Here is a 20,000-nt window from a genome sequence, read left to right on the forward strand (position 1 = left end):
GTGGCTCTGTGGCTTGGGCTGTAAATTCAAATATCAAAAATCATATATGTAATATGTTGTTTTACTTGATGGTGCCTGAGGAATTCTTCTACATCTGCTACAATGTTGAATGTTGCATTAAACTTCTCTTAAAATGCTACTGGTTTTTTTAACTTTAGTTAGTAAAAGAGAGAAAGAGAGAGAGAGAGAGAAAGAGAGGTCTTTTTGCTTTTCATTCTGACCTCTTTGTCTGGAGACCTGTTTTCAACGTTCACAAATACACTGCAATACCCGCCGGCCTTACACTATCGATTTTTAATTAGATGGGAGAATAATAGGTGAAGGAAGGGAGATGAAAAAAGGAGAGGAGGATATGGTCAGATTAGGCAAATACATGGATAGATGAATGAATGAATGAATGAATGGAACCAGTATGCTTACATGGCCCACAATGTTATTGCAGCAATTCAAGCCATGAAACAGAGACAAACTGTGGAAAGCAGTGAAATGGCAATGAGTCGTCTAGCTTTTGTACTGTGTTTTGTAGTTATTATAACACAGGGGATTTTATTGAATATACACCGTAGGATATCATCAGGGTCCCGTATTTTTAAAAAATCTCTTGCTTTTGTAACAACGAGACTCTTAATTACAGCCTCTCATACATTAGATTTCAGGCAAGCCAAGACTTTGTGTTCCCAGTACCCTTTCGATACGATACCCTGAGGAATTATCACGATATAATAATATGCAGTTGCTCAAATTCAGTTCAGTTTGTAGCTAATTTACACATCTAAGCCTAACAGGTTTTAAGGGTACAGGTTCAAATGTTTCAGTCAGAACTTTATAAAACAGAACACACATAAGCTTGAATTAACTTTCCAACTTTCTTTCACATTTTTAACTCTCTTGTCTTGTTCTGTAACTAATTTATGCCAATCAGGCCTTCAGTGAATGCGACACATCATCTAAATGAATTTCCTCAGTTCGTCCTTAAGCCTTCCTCTCCCTATCTATTCAAGCGTATGATACTCATACACACACACACACACACACACTCTCTCTCTCTCTCTCTCTCTCTCTCTCTCTTCAACCGTATGCTAATAACTCAAGCAAATCTACATCCACTTAACCCTTCTCTCTTTTTCGCTCCTTTTCCTCCCTTCCTTACTCTGTCTGCCATAATGATGGTGATTAAGTGTAGAATTACTCCGGAGGGCTGAAGCAGTGACTGCCCTGACCCAAACTCAACACACACTATCAATCTTGCAGCCGCCTCGCCTTGGCTATCTTACTGCCTTGTGTCTCCCGCTGTCTTTAGTTTTATCTCACTTGTTATCTCTGTCTATCTCCTCTATCGTCTTCATCCTCTTATCAGTCCCATACTTTTCTAGCCTAGGTTATTTTTACCTTAACCTTATCGTGCTTTAGAATACTGTAGGTCTGCACTCCACTCCATTGCCTTCCCCGGCAATTTGTCTTCAGCCAGTGTCCACCCAATCTCCTACTTTGTCTTTGGAAAATACAATGCGAATAAAAGTAAAACTTTATTTAAAAGAAATGAAATAGACACTCGGTGGGTTCCCCTTTGAGACTGGTTCCTCTCAAGGTTTCTTCTGCATGTCGTCCTATAGGGAGATTTTCCTTACCACTCTCAACTCTGGCTTGCTCATTGGGGATCTAAATCGAGATCTGGATTTCTGAAAAACTGCTTTGAAGTTATTATTATAAATTTTAATACTGATATTAATACTACTACTACTACTACTACTAACAATAATAGTAATAGTAATAATAATAATAATTATTATTATTATTATTATTATTGTTGTTGTTGTTGTTGTTGCTGTTGTGTTATATGTAATAGTATTTGAAACATGCCTGTGGGACTAGAATTAGTCGACAATATGTTAAATAATATCTGTAGTTCTTGTATTATTATTATTATTATTATTATTATTGTTGTTGGTATATGTAATAGTATCTGAAACATGCCTGTGGGACTAGAATTAGTCGACAATAAGTTCAATAATATCTGTAGTTCTTGTATTATTATTATTATTATTATTATTATTATTATTGTTGTTGTTGTTGTTGTTGTTGGTATATGTAATAGCATTTGAAACATGCCTGTGGGACTAGGGGTAGTTGATAATAACTTTGATAATATATGTAGTTCTTGTATTATTATTATTATTATTATTATTATTGTTGTTGTTGGTATATGTAATAGCATTTGAAACATGCCTGTGGGACTAGGGGTAGTTGATAATAACTTTGATAATACATGTAGTTCTTGTATTATTATTATTATTATTATTATTATTATTATTATTATTATAGTATTTTTAGTAAGTCTGTTAAGCTAGAAGTAGTGATGCATAATATATTTGGGGAAAAAACAGTTTTCCTTCTTAAAATAGAGATCTTAGAACTTAGATTTTTCCGTAAAATACATCTTCTCCCTAAACGAATCAGTTAAGACACAATCCAAACCAAACTATCACACAAACATTTGGTTAAAAGTTGGTTCATAATCAGATAAATAGACTCTGTCATTTGTACAGTGATGGTAATGAACAAGTCATGATGTTTCTCTAGGCTGTATTCATTTGATGTAATGGTCTGCTTCAAATTTACAGATTAAAAAAAATCTGAGGAAAAACATTTAAAAAAAAAAACAACTAATGTGATCTTACGAATGGGTATAACTGTTACACCATGACGTCATTCAAAGTCTTTACACGTGACTATCAACTGTGCACCTGCTTCCATGGTGTGAAAGAATGACAAAGAAGAACCACGACCTATAACTCCAACTCTTCATCCCTAAAGACGTGCAGTTGTAGTATTCGACAAGGTTAAAGTAGTTAAAACGGTTTTGCAGTGGTAATTGGATTTAAGATCTCGTTGAGCCTGAGCGTGTTAATCTCTTTTGGAACCTAGACTTGAGATTTCCCATACAAATTGCCGCTGACAGTGTGAGGGAGGAAGAGGAAATAACTCTCACTAACTACATATCCACTGAAACTAACTATTCCTACAGAGTCTAGTATCCAACATGTGAGCCCATTGTTAGTTTGCACTTAACTCTATGTTAGGTTTATTTCTTTTTCGCCTATTTGGAAGTGCAGAATGAAGAATGCATGGTTGAGAAGGACTCTCAGGCCTGTGTACAAGCACGTGCCAAAAATAATTTGTTAATGAATCTAGTCTAAAACAAAATACCATGTACATACAGTAACTAAAAGCAGTTTGCATCCTTTATTAAATAGGATTAAGATCTCACTTGTGCAAACCTGGTGCTGTGTATTTGTAGATTTGTAGCTAGAGGCACTATAAACTCACATATGATAGTCAACTATAGTCCTAGTGCGTATCTCAAATGTGAAAAAGTGCTCAAATCGGCTCCTCTCTCTATGCACTCTTATCTCGATGCCCTCTTTGTCTCCAGCCAACTCAAGACCTCATTTCCACTCTTGTACACCCCTGAACCCCTCCAGCGCGAGCCCACCTCTGCGCGTGTCAAATCGAATCTCTAGCCAGGCGCCTAACTGCACGCGCCGTGTCCGCACCATAACATGCCGCGTGCGCCGGGAGTGCGCGATGACGGATTACGGAATTAGACGAATAATGACACCTGACACTTCTGTTACCGCTCCCTGAGCTCCCACCGCCAGCGCTAAATAAAGACCATAGATGGGAAAATACAGACAGACACACTTGAAGAGAAAAATGGGTGAGAGGGATGGATGGATGGATGGATGGATGGAGGTGGAGAACGGGTGCACACGCGAATAGAGATTTGGAGAAAGGAAAACACAAGGCGGCGTGAACAAAAAAAATAAAATACAAATACATCATCGAGTCGCACTGATAGATGAAAGCCACGTTATATGCACGCTCAGTTGTGTTTGGGAATATTCCAGAATTACTTTGCCTGTTTGCTCAAAAACAATCAAGATGCTGATATTTCAATGTGACATCAGAAGGGATTAAAATTTAGGCCTGTGACATGACATACATGTGACATGTGACATTTGTGATGGCAACAGGATTAGCCTACAGAAAAAGTGCATTCAATTATTTTTAAAAAATGCATCTAGAAGAAAAAGTCTTTTCAACTTATTGAACTTACTATTTAAAATAAATGCAAAAATCCTCATTTCAGTGCTGAATTTTTCTAGTTCATATTAAGCTATATTTATTAACCATCAGGAGCGCAACTTCACGCAATCCTTTCCCTTTTCCTAAAAGTCAGATTTATTTATATACTATTCATGTAACCCCATTTCAGTATGAATATACTATTTCACATAGCTACTATCTAAACACAATAAATTATTTTACCCATTGAAATAAGAAGAAGCAACACAATTGTGGCTACTATATGAAAAACAGCCAGTTAATTAGTTATTACACACAATACGTATATATTCATTTTATAAATATATACATCTTTTTAAAATTGTGCCCCTTTACCAGGTTACTCACTACACAGATTATCAAGAAAATAGCAAATATAATATATCTGCTACTCCCAATTGCACTAAGGTCATTATCGCATACTTTAGCTTGCATTTGCATTATAGGACATTACAGAGTCCAAAGAGTTCGACTATAAGGCAAGGATGTGGAACTGGGCTACATCTCGGTACACAGTTGCTGTGTTGAGGTGTGTTACACACGGTACAGTGTGTTGAGGTGTGTTACACACGGTACAATGAGGTGTGTTACACACGGTACAGCGCTATACCCTGTAGTAGTGTAATATCATTTAGTAGTATCATCAGAATCATTATATGATATATTGAATATTTATCATCATTGATTCTAAAGCAGCTTCAACAGACCTTTTTTTTATAGAGATTTCTCAAATGAAATTAAATTATGTAGGTGAAATGTAGGTCAAATGAATCTAATCTCAAAAACAATCAAACAATTCTAACTGCTATTAATTATTAGGTATGTAGTTATGAAAGTAAGTAATGTCATGTCTCTTTAAGCTTAAGTAAGTTTGTGAAAATATCTAAATATATGCATTCATAAGGTCACACTAATTCTAAAAACCATAATCTGCAAAGTATTATAGGGCATTACAGCATTACCACCACATCTACAACTGTTAATTGTATAAACCACGTGAGAGTTGTAATGTATAAGTGTGTTAGTGATGTGTGACATGTAAGTAACCTGTGCGCATGTGTGTAGGTGTGTTAGTGATGTGCATACTTGATTTCAAGAATCAGACTTGGTACATCAACACACAGATTGACAAAAACAGAATGAAGTCTCAACAAACCAGACATACAGACAGACCAAGACCAACAGGAAAACCACAGGATTCTAAACACTAACAACTAGTGAGATACTTGATAATGACACAAGAACGATAGCGCTATTTTGGTTGTGTCCAACAACCTGAAAAAGCTATTGTGAATGCTGACAAGCATTTAAACCTTTGCCCACTAGCTACTTTTTAAATTCATGCTCATCTACAGGGCCTGTTAAAAGAACACAAAGCCTGATGTTTTATTATGTCATCACGCAAGTCTGAATGAGAAGAATACCAGAAAATTATTCTGCTTGAATCCTAAATCCAGTAGTACCTTTGGTGGAAAATAATGTAGGATATTTAAAAGGCAAGTCACATATTCAAAAGGCCAAGAACCTCTTGTCCACTGAATGTCAACTCTTGTCCATTCAGTAAAATTTTTGTCTACATACAGTGTATTTACACTTTACTCCCAGACTCCCAGATACAAGTTTGCTTTTATATTTGCCACACATAGAACAAGTAAATAAAGTGCCACAAGGGTCTCTTCTCCCACACCTTCAATAGATTTTTTTAGATTTAAAAAAACATATTTTAGACCAGGTTAATGTTTTTCTGGTCTACTGCAAACAAAGACTAACATTTGTGGAAACCAACAGAAGGAGGGAAAGTATCTGACCAATGCAATGTGGAAGAAATCAGAATTCTGTCTCTGAGATCATCTTTGGGTTTAACTGGTTTCTGTTGAAATTTCAGTAAAAACTGCGTTAAACTGATATACCTTTGTATGGTGTGCTGACTGGGTGTAGATAACCTTGTGTTATACTGTGAGGCCTTATCATTTTTGGAAAGCCTTAAGGCTGTGCTCAGTACCACTCCTACCTTCAAGAACTCCTGTAGTGAGCTGCCTTCGTGCTCAACGTGGTGGCAAGAAATGACAAGGGAAATTGTGTCTGGTGTTGTATGTGTCCCATACAAAAACTATGATGCTTATGCAAGACATCTAGTCATAGCTCACTGGGCTGTAAAACATTTATATAATTAGATTTGAAATGATAATCATGCACACGCCATATACACCCATAATGCCTTTGCTGCAGGGTGATAATAGTCATGTATCTAATATGCAGTCAAGGATCTAATAGCAAGGGACCCAGATTGGTTCTCTTAAGGACAATAGCCTATGATGGTGAATCGTCTATTGTGTATAGTGGTAGGCACTGTAATCTCTAATGTAGTATCTGCCATTGTAGATGGAGTTACTCTTAGTAAAGTCTATCAGACTGGCTTTGCTGTTTGTGTGCATAAAGCAGTGGATTATCACTTCAAGTGCCCTGTCAAAGCAAACAAGGACGGGGTGGCTCAGTAGTTAGGGTTCTGGACTACTGATTGGGAGATAATGAGTTTGAATTCTGATACCAAGCTATCACTGTTGGACCCTTGAGCAAAGTCCTTAACCCTCCTCTGCTCTATTGCAAGTTGCTTTGTATAAAAGATTCTGCCAATTGAGTAAATGTAAACGCAAACAGCTGAGATTGCAGCCAGATGTCAAATACTGCTTTTGTTTTTTTAATGACACTCTCAACATTTTGTCTTTCAGACAATGGAGGTCCGCATGGTAATCATACATCCATATACTACCTCCCACTCCGCCAGCTCCATAGATGGCACACCAGTCCTATGTATATCTCTACCACAACACACACCAAACCGTTTGACCATAAAAGTGCTCAACAAAGACACATTGAATGATAGTAACCGCTTTATCCTGGTCAGGGTTGCAGAGAATCCGCAGTTGATCACGGGAACACTGAGTGGGGACATACCCTGGATCAGACAGTCCATCCCATGCACCACACACGCACTTTCACGCACTCGGTCAAATTTAGGGGCAATTTAACACAACCAATCTACCTATGCTTTTGAAGAGCTAGGAAGAAATCTGAGAACTCAGAAGAAACCCACTTGGACAAGGAGAGAACATGTGAAACTCTGCACAGACAGAAAACTGAGCTTAGGATTGAACCCTGGGCCCTGGAGCTGTAAGGTGGCAACATTACCTCCTGTTCCACCGTGCATCCCGCCAAACATGCCCCTGCTAAATCACTGATGGAGCAAAAGAAAAGTCTGTCTGCCCAAAAGGAACCTAATTGGACAAGGGCCTGCTCAAGTGGTTTCATCATTACGGGATTTATTGTATTACACCCATAATGAAGGGCACCATATGGCAGGGCACACATAATGGGTATGGAGGGTTTCACTTTGTCAATTGAATCAAGCAGAGGAACACATCTCACCACATAAACTGCCAGAGACTTAGCCAAGATGATGGAAATCATGCAAAAACTGCATGTGGCTTATCAACTGCACCATACATTGCAGAAAGGCCAATGAAAACCTGCTTGAAACATTTTTAAAAGGCTATAATTGGGTGAAACTCTTGCTTGCCAGCACAATGGCCCTGCGAGACATAGGACGCTCCTGGAACACTTCTTGGAACAAATGGCTAAATCTCTTCAGATGGGTTAGACCTATCAGCATGTTTTCCTGGTCAATTGCTTTAAAGCACTGTAACACTAGAATTGTAAATACAAGGAATTGTTTGGATTATGAAGCCTTAGTCAAGAATGATATATTGTATGAGCTGGGTACAACTGAAAGATCATTTTAATGCAATTGTTTGGGTGAAAGGAATATTTTACAGAGCAAAACATTAAATAAAAAAAGATTTTATTTTCAGATTTGATTTCATGAATTAGATGTGATGGGTTTCATCTTGAAGGCTTGCATTGTATGACAGGGTAAATGTTTTTTCTTTTCTCTTGCAAAAATCGGTGCTACAGGTAATCAATTATTGGTAAATAATCATTAATGGTTTTACGTTTCAATATTTCTATACTGCAGACAAAATCTAGGCATAACGATTCTGGAAGAAATCTTTCATATACTAAGCTTTTAATTATTATTATTATTATTATTATTATTATTATTATTATTTCTCTTTGTCTAGGCATCTTTCTTTTGTTCAAAAGTTTATCAAGTCCATTTATCTAACAAAACAGCAACAATTTTATGTCAATTCTTTAGATATGACATAGACATTTGCATGCTTTGACGAATGATTACGTCAGTGACTAGAGAGAGATTGATAAAGTGGCATTTAAATATTAAGATTATACAAAAGAGGCAGAAACAGAAGGAAGGCCCTGAGGGAGGGAGGCAGAACAGGGCAGAAAGATGGCAGCAGAATACTAGAGTAAAAAACTGCAGTCGCGGATTTCTCCGTTTTTCCATCTATCTATCTATCTATCTATCTATCTATCTATCTATCTATCTATCTATCTATCCTTAGTTAAATGTCAGCTCCCATAAGACAAAGTACATCATTTAAATGAAAAATAATAATCTAACACTTTCTTATGTGGTTACTGAGGATAATTTGTGGCTTGTTTGGTTCAGGTTGAGTCATATGCAGCCCAGTGTCATGGGCAAACAACCAAGGAAGCAGTCCAAGGCCCTTACCAGATGGGGGGCCCAGGAGGGTTTAGCAGAATAGGTGTGAAATACATCTATTTGATAACTATGATGTAGGTCTTTGCATTGTTTACAACTAATCAGATAACAACTCATTAGATTCATATTTCCCCTATTTTGTAAAATGGTTTTGTCTGCTGTGTTTTTGCAGTATGAGCTTCCACAGCCACTGAAACTTTTGTGTATGTGTGTGAGAGAGAGACAGAGAGAGAGACAGAGACAGAGAAGGAAGGAAATATTGACAAAGCCTAGATATACACATACGTCATCCACTGTAGCCTGCCCGTGTTTTGTATTTTATAGCTACACTCTTTACTGGCGGAACAAGGTGACAGCCACTTTCCTTCAACAGAAAATATGGTCCTTCTTTGGCTCACTCCCTCTCCCTCCTTTCTTGTGTGTTCTGTCTCTCCCTCCTCTATGTCACTGTCACCTCCTTTTTCTTCCCTGCTGTTTAGCTCTCCTTTTTCTTTTTTATTGTTGTCATCTGTTCCCTTGCCATGTTTCTTGTCTTTTGCTGGTTATCTTTATGTCACTTGCCTTAATGCACCCTCATTCTCTCTTCTGGATCGTCAACCCTTGCCTTCCATCTTTTTCTAGACTCTCAAAAATAAAGGTACCAAACTGATCTCTCCTTGTCACTGGGGTGGTAACAGCAAGGGGACATCCTTTGTACCTTTAGTATGTATCTATTACTTTTAAAATTATTTATTTATTTATGATACATAATTGGACCTTAGGGACCACTGATGCACCTTTAAAGCTAATTAATGGTTCACCACATGCACTCTTCCAGGTAAAAATACATATTAAAGGTACAAAAGATGTACCCTTAATGTTACCACACCAGCGACAAGGCAAAGTACAGTTCGGTACATTGATTTCTGAAGGTGTACACTCTTAGAAAGAAGAAATCTTCAAGGCTTCTTAGGCTAGTTCCTAAAGCTTCCTAAAAGGTTTGACATGAACCATTCCTGAAACAAAGGTTCTACATAGAACCTTTAGGGGTTCCTCCAGAAGGACAACCAAAGACTGCTCATGAGTTCTACATTTAAACGATTTTTCACTAAGAGTGTATTCACAGTACGCATACCACTTCCTACATTTAGTTCTCATTCTTTACTTATGTTCTATACTCAGTAATTGCTGAAAAAAGGGTACTAAATTGTACCTTTACTTGTCACTGGGGTTGTACCCTCAAGGGTACATCTTTTATACCTTATGTACAATATCTAGACAAATGTTTGGAGACACCTGACCTTCAGACCCATATGTGCTTTTTGAACATCCCATTCCAGATTTAATCCCTGCTTTGCTGTTACAATAACCTTCATTCTTCTGGGAAGGCTTTCCACTACATTTTGGAATGTGGCTGTGGGGATTTGCCCATTCAGCCAAAGAGCCTCAGTGATGTCAGGCGAGGTGGCCTAGCATGTATTCAGCATTCCAGTTCATCTCAAGGGTGTTCAGTGGTGTTGAAGTCAGGGCTCTGTGCAGGCCACTCGAGTTCTTCCACTCCAACCTTGGCAAACCATGTCTTCATGGAGTTCGCTTTGTGCACAGGAGCATCGTCATGCTGGAACAGGTTTGGGCCCCTTAGTTTCAAACACATTCTATACAGTTACGTGCCTTCAACTCTGAGGCAACACTTTGGGCAGGAACCATATGGGTGTGATAGTCAGGTGTCCACAAAAGTTTTGCCATATAGTATATCATTTACTAGGTGGAAAGGTACAAGTATTACTTTAAAGGCTTCAAGAATGCTCCTTAAGATCCAGTAATGTACCTTAAATCATATTTAAAGGTAAACTACATTCACATTACCATGTAACACACTAAAGATACAAAAGATTACCACCCCAATGACAAGGAAATGGACAGTTAAGAACCTAAACTTTGGCCTCATTTGTATTATTTTTTAACTGTTACATGTTTTTATTCTTATGTCTTGGCATTTACTTCTTGTCCAGTTTTTAGTACAACTTAGGTCAGTGCGTTTTTGGTCAAGCTCTGATGGACACCCCGTTAGCACTGTATCTCATATGGTGAGGTATTTTCTCCTTTTGCTCTCACTTTTACCATTTTTTTTCCTCTCGCACACTGTACACTCTTCTTTCCGCAGTGTCGGAAAAACGAGCCCCTAGTGTCGGAATCAATTAGTAGAGCGCGGCTGTTCCTTGACGGAGGTAAATATTAAACTGCACTAGGCACCAGTAGAGAAAGCAAGAAAGAGTGAGAAAGAGAGAGAGAGAGAGAGAGAGAGAGAGAGCCCTCCGTTCCTAATCCACCGCATCGATCAGCCGGGGATGAGGGTAATATATTATTTTGACAAGATACGATCCTCCGACGCGCACCACTGTCCCTGGCGATCGATTCCTTTTTTTCCTCCCTTTTCTTCTTTTCTCCCCTCAGCAAGGGACATTGCGTGCATGCCACGTTCTGGTGTCAGGCACTCACTCTCTCTCTCTCTCTCTCTCTCTCTCTCTCCCTTTCTGTGTGTGTGTGTGTGTGTGTGTGTGTGTGTGACGCCAACGTTAGCTCGGGAGTAGAATCGAGAAATAATCGTCCAAGTTATTGAACAGGATCTTTTAATATGTCCAAAATTATATCAGACATCACTGACTATTATACACTGAGGTGACATGAGGAATGGCATAAAATTGAGGGTTAGGCCACTCTCTTCCACTTCTTTATGAGCTTCCTTCTTTCTTGTTTCTTTGTTTGAATACCAATTTCCTGAACCATACAAATTTTTCCAATTTTCCAATCATCTCCTGTCTCTGTCTTATTGTCCTTTGTCACTCTAAAATTTTCCCAATTGCCTTTTTTTTGCATTCTGTGTATCCATGTTATGTAAAATGCTTATATTCATTTTAAAATGAAACTTAATTAATTTAGAAGAGTAGAAGGTTACAAATGATTGATAGCTAATTATCAGCAAGGCTTCTGTATCTCACTGCATCTCACTGTGAACACTGCATGCAGCACATTGCACGTAAAACCGTGTTCTCTCACGTCCTATGAACTGATCTACAGAGCCTTAAGACACATGTAAATGTCTGTTTAAACTTTACTTAACTATGATTTTCTGTCTATAAAGGTACACACAGGTGAATAGAACTGTACATTTTGTTACAGCAGTACATGTACACAGTGTGTTCCTGTCTCCTCTCTGTCTCACTTTTCACTTTCACAATTTTTATTCTGCCATTTTCTGCCACTTTGGTCACAGAGAGGGAATCAGTAATGCAGTCGCTCCCTTATGCAGCCCCCTGCCGTGTCGTGCGAGTGGTTTGGCCTGTGAGGCAGGACCAGAAGAAGGGGGAGCTGAGGGGTCAAGGTGAGCTCTAATACACTATTGATCCTCCCCAATTGAAAACCTGATGGAAATTTTGCCCCCCACCCTTCTACTGTTTTCAGTCCCCCTTGTTCCTTTTAGATTGTCTTTGCCTTTTTCTTATTTGTCTCTTATGTCTCCCCTGTGTAGATCTTCTTTAGTGTAGTGCAACCCCCCTCCTTTTTTTTTTTTTTTTTTTTTTACAAATTATATCCTACTTATAAAATGTCTTTGAGGTCTCTCTCTTTCTCTCTCTGTCCCTCTTTGGTCTCTGTAACCCCCCCTTTCTGCATCCCTTTCTGCCTCCATTCTTTTTAAGTATAATCTGTGTGTTGCTGATGTTTTGCTAGCTCCTCTCTCTCCCCCTACCGGTCTAACATTTTCTCCCCTGATGTCTCTGCTTCCTTTTTGATTCCTGATGTTCTTTTCCACTCAAGAGTCATTTTATATTGATCTAGGATACAGCTCGAGTGTGTGTGTGTGTACTTGAGAGGTAGTGTGCGGGTGTCCACACTTACACGCACACAGTAAGTGGAGCAACTGCTATGGTAGTGTATTAAATGCCACAGTGGGTTTGGCCTCAGGACTGCACGGTTATCCTTCGGCAGGAGTTGCCAGTCAATAGTGCTTCATCTTGGTCACCAATCAGCAACACTCCACTCAATCTGAGGTACAACTTATGTATTCTTTCAGAGTTTGCGACATTTAGGATTGAAGAGGACCACATGGTAAATACATACCCCTGGGAGCATGACAGGACTATACTCTGAAAAAAAGCTATTAAAAAGAGCAAATGAATGTTTTAAAAATTGTGTGCAGTTAAAGAAATTGTAATCTAACTAGCAGAATTCTGCAATACTTTTATTAAGTGTTATATCTTAATTAAATCAAATTACAGAATTCTCCAATGACCATATCCACAACCATAACCAAAAGACAAAACACAGCGTGTGTGTGTGTGTATAATAAGGTTAATGTAAGCTACACCCCTCTCTCTCTCTCTCTCTCCCTCTCTCTCTCTCTGTTTGTGTTTGATTTATGTTCTGTTGTGTACAAGTCAATCAGTATAGCTATCACAACCACAATCTCCCAGTACAATCAGAAGCATTACACACTCGCTGGGGCCTTGTGTTGCCCGGTGGCCTGAGATATGGATCTAGAGCATCACTGACCGAAAACAAGCACAATGGTGAAGGAGTGTGGAATAAGGAGAAACCTTATCATTTGGGGCAAAACAAAAATCAAGCTTAGACTGTATTTATGTGCCTTTTTTTTACTTTTACAGCATGTTGTTTCATTTTATTTTCCCTTATGCATACAATCCAAATAGATAACAATGCTTACAATCCAAAAATCCATAAAACAGAGAATGGTTTAAAAGGAAAAGCTACAGAATACCATTGGCAAAAAAGAAGCTATTAAAATACAGTATAGATGATGAACTGAAATAAAAATAATCTTCAATTCCCAAAAATTATAAGAACGTCATATTATAGATATCCATCTATAGCAATCAGGCGTGTATAACTCTAAAACTAATGTGCATAATTAAGATGACTTGTCGCATCTAGAAATACATGTGTATGTGTGTGTGTGCGTGTGTGTGTACAGTATAGTGCAGTACAGCATAGTGATAATGCTGTAGTTAATTATTTCATATGTAATTATTATGGTATACGATAATAGTCATATTTTGTCCCAGTCTCATCCCGATCTCATAGCACTTCCAAAATTACCTAAAAGAATTGGACTAATTAAAGAAAAAAAAATACTGAATTGTTCTGAAAATATAATCATGACTTTCATAATCTATTTATTACTCGGGTCTAACTCTACTGAAGATACACAAAAATCACATAAGTATGTAATTTGGAGGATGACAATAAAGTAGGAACATCAAACCTAGGTCCTGGATCGTCACCATCCCATAGAAGTTGCTTTTTATCTTCTAAGACATCAAATTCAAATAGTAAGGGTGTTAAACTAATAGTAATTAGTTGATAAACTTAATTGCTTGACTGCTTGTGTGCTAAACACAAACACATCTCTGCCATCTGACATCCCTGTATTAATATTACTTATTACTCCTACTGTACACACACACACACACACACCTTAATTGCTCGTAAATCGGATTAATTTAACTGTTAACTGACCTGTTGACTGACATGGACATGTTGACTTAATCTCTGCTCTTGTAAATACACTCTATATTATAGCAAAGCCATAAGACTTATCTTTAAAAATGGACTTCATCTGTCTTTCATCTTTATCGCCATCTTTGTCTTTTAATATCTCTTCTATTTTTTTTTTCATAAAGTACACCTCAGTATCACAATCTCTGTTTTACTGAAGTTTCTATTCATTTAAATTTTTTATACCTAAATCTCTCTCATACTAATGCATGTGCATAAAGTCATCCCTATGTGTGTGTGCGTGTGTGTGTGAGTGGATAAATGCTGCAGTCGTGATGCATGGTCACTTGTGGAGTGTTCTATTAGCACATAGTCAGCCAGATTCTGTCTTTGCTTCCTAAGTGCTTCCTGTCATGCCAGTGCAACTAATCTCAATCGAATTGCATTGAGTTTATACTTAGAGCAACAGAGAGGACAAGAGCCTTCATCTGTTTTCATGGCTTTTGTGTGTCTTTGAGCTGGTCATCAGTCTTTCTTCAAGACTAAATCTAAACATGTGGGTTTATTTTTCCCCATCTTGTGGATATTTTAGATAAGACTGCTTGAAGACACACACACACACACACTGATACCCATTCCAGTGGCAAATGTCTAATTGTACGTATGTGAGATGCAGCGATCACTTCACATAAATAACTTATGCCAATATTACATTTTCACATCCCTATAATTGTCTAATCTAACTTTAATAATAAAAAAATTTTTACATACAAAGAAATTGTAGCATTCTACATAGAGCCTATTAAAAAATATTTAAAACTCTTAAACTATTCAGTACCTCATTCAGTTTTTTTTTTCAAATTAAATAAAATGTAAGAAGATTACCATTTGAAAATTACAAATTAAGTACATATAAGCCTATACAGGAAGTCAGTTGACAATTGCGTGTTCCATGAGACTAAAATAGAGCGACCAACTACAGTTTAATAGTGCAAATCTTGCGAAATTGGATAACAATTATAATTTCATCAACAAAACACTTTACAAATATATAAAGTCTTTGTAATGTCACCTCTACTGCCAGTATATTTATTTCACAATAATAATTATAATAATAACTGAAAGGTAGAATACTGAATTATTGCTAAGTATATTGTAATAAAAAAGTCTGTATATGAACTTCCAGAAGTTCTTGCCTTAATCTGTCATTTCACATCTCTGTTTTGTCCAAATCTCTATTTTCCCTGCATCTCCAAATCTCCATATCTCATGTGTAACATTTCTCTGCTACTCCTCCTCCTAAGGAGAGTCACAGGGATTTGTCAAATTGGTCCCCATCGATCAACTGACCTTTCCTTACTTGCTGTCTCCCAGCTACTCTCCACATGGCCAACAAGCTAGATCAGGAGATAGGTGTGTATGTGTATGTGTGTGTGCATGCTAACTGTGTACAGTGTTATACTTATTAACACGGAGAAAAACGGAGGGCGAGGAAAGTGAGAAAGAAAATGAGAAAAGAGAATGTGATGTGGGAGTAAATGTTTTGTTGATGTCTAAGGATGACCAAGGTTTGTTTAGTCCATAATTACTGCAGCACTGCTAATCCACAGTGTATGTGTATGACTGAGTAGCTATGAGGACACCAAGGTCTGGACCTCAGTAGCTTCAGAATAGTTAGTTGTTGTTTTTTTACTTCCCACAGAGCCCATATTCAGTTGTCAAATTCAATATGGAAATAGTAACATCCTGATAATGTGGTAGTAGAATGTAGTCTACTTTCCAAGACGACCCAATCAGCAGTGATGTCTGGTCCTCAACTGACCTCAGAGCAGCTGAGAAAAACACTTTAGGTTGGACCATAGACTTAATGTTTAACTCTCAAGAAACACTATACTGCAGACTTTAACTTCTTGTTCACAGCTATGCAACACACATACAGTATAATAGGTTAGTATCTGATATAGCTGTGATATACCCTCAGGTTATGTGAGAACATACGAAAAACTGTCAGCTTGCTAGTTGGTATTTTTAATGTGAGCTTTTTCATAATTAGTCATAAGAAGCAAGAACGAAAAACCAGGACAAGCCCACACTCAGGGAAAGAGAAAGCGAGATAACTGCAGACCAAAAGTATTATTTATAACTATTAAACTATTTAATAGCATTATTAAATAACTATTATTAATAGCATTAAATAGTCTAACATAAGTCAAAGTAGTTTATGGAAGAATGGAAGGATAAGATATGGCAATTAGAAATTAGCAACTGGTGTAGTACATATCTGGCATTGTGGTATATTAACAATGAAATGGGTCCCATTTTCCGCAGTGTGGACCTCACTAAAATTTTGATCCCGGTTACGGGCCTGAGTGAGAGAGTAGTAGTGTGAATATCAATAATCATTAATCATTCATAATAAATTTCTTGAGCATTGAACATTGAACTAACCTACATTTGAACAGCCCAAATTTTGAATATGTCTGTGTTTGTTTGTTAAATATGCCTGTGAATGTAACTGCTTCAAATGTTAAAAACAGAAAAGAAAGAAAGAAAGAAAGAAAGAAAGAAAGAAAGAAAGAAAATACAATACTAAATAATGCAAAAGCTCTCCAGAGTTAAATTTCCTTAATTAAATGTACTGCTGGCTTTCACACACCAAACGTTTAAACACGCATGGTTCTGGAAGTACGGTCCGAGGACCCCCAGGAGTCTGCGATTTTTTACATTTTATTAAAATGGTGAAAACCACAACCTACCATTATTAGAGTTATTACATTTATTATTGAGTTTTTATAGCTATTAGCTTGTTTTACTGATGAACTGAATTTAATTGGTGTAATCCAAACCTCAATAACAAAATAACATACAGACCTATATAATAAAGTATAATCTTTTTTGTAAATTTTTCTGTGTGTGGAAAGAGTGGAGAAAAAAATGTAATGGTTCCAGCAAATGGTCCCAGCATATTGTACAGATTTATCTAATGAGCCTGATATTTGGATAGTAAATCCATCTGTACTGAGGAGGGACCATGGATTTTATTTTACACTTAAAGAGATCCCTGGATAGTAATGTGATTTTATATTGTGTGCAACCAGCTTTAATTGTAATTTCATTGCAAGTTAAAGCACCTTGCAAGCCAGAGATATTTTCCAGACTAATGACAAGATTTCCGAAGTGATATGAATGCACAAAAAAAAAAAAAAAAAAAAAAAAAAATCATATATATCAAATAACCTGAATCATTTTTGGTGCAAATCTTGAGCTGAACTGAACAAATTCTAACTCTAACCCTAATTCTTCCATGATAAGACTTATTAGAATGATAGAATGATAGATGTGTAGAGTGAATGAGAGTCAGAGGCTCTTACCGTAACTCCCCGTGAAGGAAACAGCGGGCCGAAGCCCGGAGCGCGAGCGCGTCCTGAACCGGCCTGAGACTCGCTGCGCGTCAGTCGACTCGGTGGAATTGCAAAGGAAGTTCCGTCGCGCGCACACGAAGCGTAGGCTGTAACGGAAATACAAACAAACACATAAAAACCGTGGTCTTCCCTTCATCTTCTGCTCCGCGCGTGACAGAAATACGAACCGGCTCCAGAAAAGACTTGGCAAACTCAACGTCCTGCACAGTCCTGTCTCTCAAACCCACATTTCCCTCCACAATCATTGCATAAAGATGCAACAAGTTCACACCCCAGAATGAGAAGTGAAGCCGCTTCCTCCAGAATAAACTCTCTTTTAGTGTTTAAAGACATGAGCAAATGTTTATGCAATGGAATGGATCATAAGTAATATATTTACGCACCCTGAACTGATGCGCTTACACATTCTTTCTGGTAAAATATTCAGTTTGAGCTGACATAAATATAGTTTATATACATTTTATTTTATATATATATTTATACATATATATATATATATATATATATATATATATATATATATATATATATATATATATATATATATATATATAGTAATTTTGTGCGTAAATCCAATTTAAACTATAAACATTTCACTTTAATTATATATATAAACACACACATAGATAGATAGATAGATAGATAGATAGATAGATAGATAATTTTCATATCATTTTTCTTTCTTTTTTATTTTTTTTTCAATATATAATTTAATTAGTAATGTGTGTGCATATATATATATATATATATATATATATATATATATATATATATATATATATATATATACATTATATACTTTACATATATATATATATATATATATATATATATATGTGTGTGTGTGTGTGTGTGTGTGTAAGGTGTATAATGTGCTAGGTAGGCCTATTTTTCTCCAACTAAATGCAGTGGATTACGAACTAATAATTCGTGAGCTCACAGTTCGGAGGTAAATTCTCCAGATGGAACAGAAGCAGTAGAGACAGTAACAGTATAAATGGCAGGCGATGGATGTGATCGTTTCGAGAATAAACCAAGTGTTTTCTAAATCTCAGGGCAGGATTTGAGGCAGAGAAGAAAAAAAAAAGAAAGAAAAGACATACAGATATACACAAAAGAATACCAACTATGTGCTAATGGAAAAAGAGTTCATTTCAGTAACACAGTTTCAACAGAGACAGGGAGCTATGAGGAAAATTAATATGCCCAAAAATGAATAAACTATACTTTCTTTTAGGATGGACAGACTTATTTATGTTGCATATTTTGTGTGTGTGAAACTGTTGTCAAGTTAGTCTTGCTTTACTTACTTGTTCTTAGAATAATGATAGTGTTTATTAACAACAACATCAAAAAAAAAAACTATGACAAAAATTATAAAAAATTATAAATCATAAAATGTCCAACCATTACACAAGAGCTTCTCTCATAACTCTGATATGTCTCTCTCCACTCTCTGGTGTACAGTATCCTTTCTCTCTCTCTCTCTCCTGATCTGCTCATCCATTTCTATCTCCTCGTCCTTCTACACTGTGCAGGAGTGTTAGTTTTCCCCTCTCTAATCTTCTCCTAAGGCTTTCTGACTAAGTCTCAATATCAGATTCTCAGTAAGCATACTGCACTTTTCACCTGTTAGTCCTGAGGAGAAATGTTCCTCAGCTGTGGACTGTAGGTGAGCAACTGGTAGTAGCAACAAATTCTAGATATGGAGGAGGAAATCAACTATGAAGCAGGAGTCAGCTACTTCCAACTCCCAATTCTTTACATTCTCAGAGGGTTTATTTGATCGCAACACAGCATTAGGACAGACGGCTGTACTAACTTGGTGCACATTCCTCCTCCTCCTCCTCATCATCATCTTCATCTGTATTACACTATAATTTTATTCGAATTATTAACATGCGAGCTTAATTGGTAAAGTTATAATGTGGTCAATGGTCTAGAAGCTGGCCTAATAATTAGCTAATATAATAATAATAATAATAATAATAATAATAATAATAAACAATAAACAAACCTCGGTTTGGGTAAATGGATTTATTTTTATTTATTTATTTATTTACGTAGTTAGTTATTTAGTTAGTTAGTTAGTTAGTCAGTTATTTTTTTATTTTTTTATTTTTATAAAGATGTTTTTAAGAAATAACCGATGAGTCAGGCTGTGCGTTAATTTACGCATAAGACTTTACGCACCACTTCCGTTAAAAGGGTTTCGTTAAACGTTGATTAATTACAGACAATTTTTAAGATGAAGTTAATCGAGTACTTAAGGTTCCAAACTTTTCAGGAAACGCATCCCTGAAGGTTTATGGTCTTTC

The 20,000-nt window shown here is 36.8% G+C and overlaps 1 protein-coding gene across 2 annotated transcripts in view; it reads right to left on the reverse strand.

Annotated features, from left to right (window-relative positions):
- The window catches only part of erfl1 (Ets2 repressor factor like 1), a 50,868-nt gene that overhangs the window by 22,452 nt on the left and 8,416 nt on the right, over positions 1-20,000 (reverse strand). For both annotated transcript variants that reach the window (XM_026924779.3, XM_026924781.3), the window contains one exon: positions 17,632-17,768. The gene's annotated coding sequence lies outside the window, so the exon portion shown is untranslated. The remainder of the gene's footprint in view (positions 1-17,631; positions 17,769-20,000) is intronic.

The sequence above is a fragment of the Pangasianodon hypophthalmus genome, chromosome 22 (genome assembly GCF_027358585.1).
Source record: "Pangasianodon hypophthalmus isolate fPanHyp1 chromosome 22, fPanHyp1.pri, whole genome shotgun sequence".
In the NCBI taxonomy this organism is placed as follows: Eukaryota; Metazoa; Chordata; class Actinopteri; order Siluriformes; family Pangasiidae; genus Pangasianodon; species Pangasianodon hypophthalmus.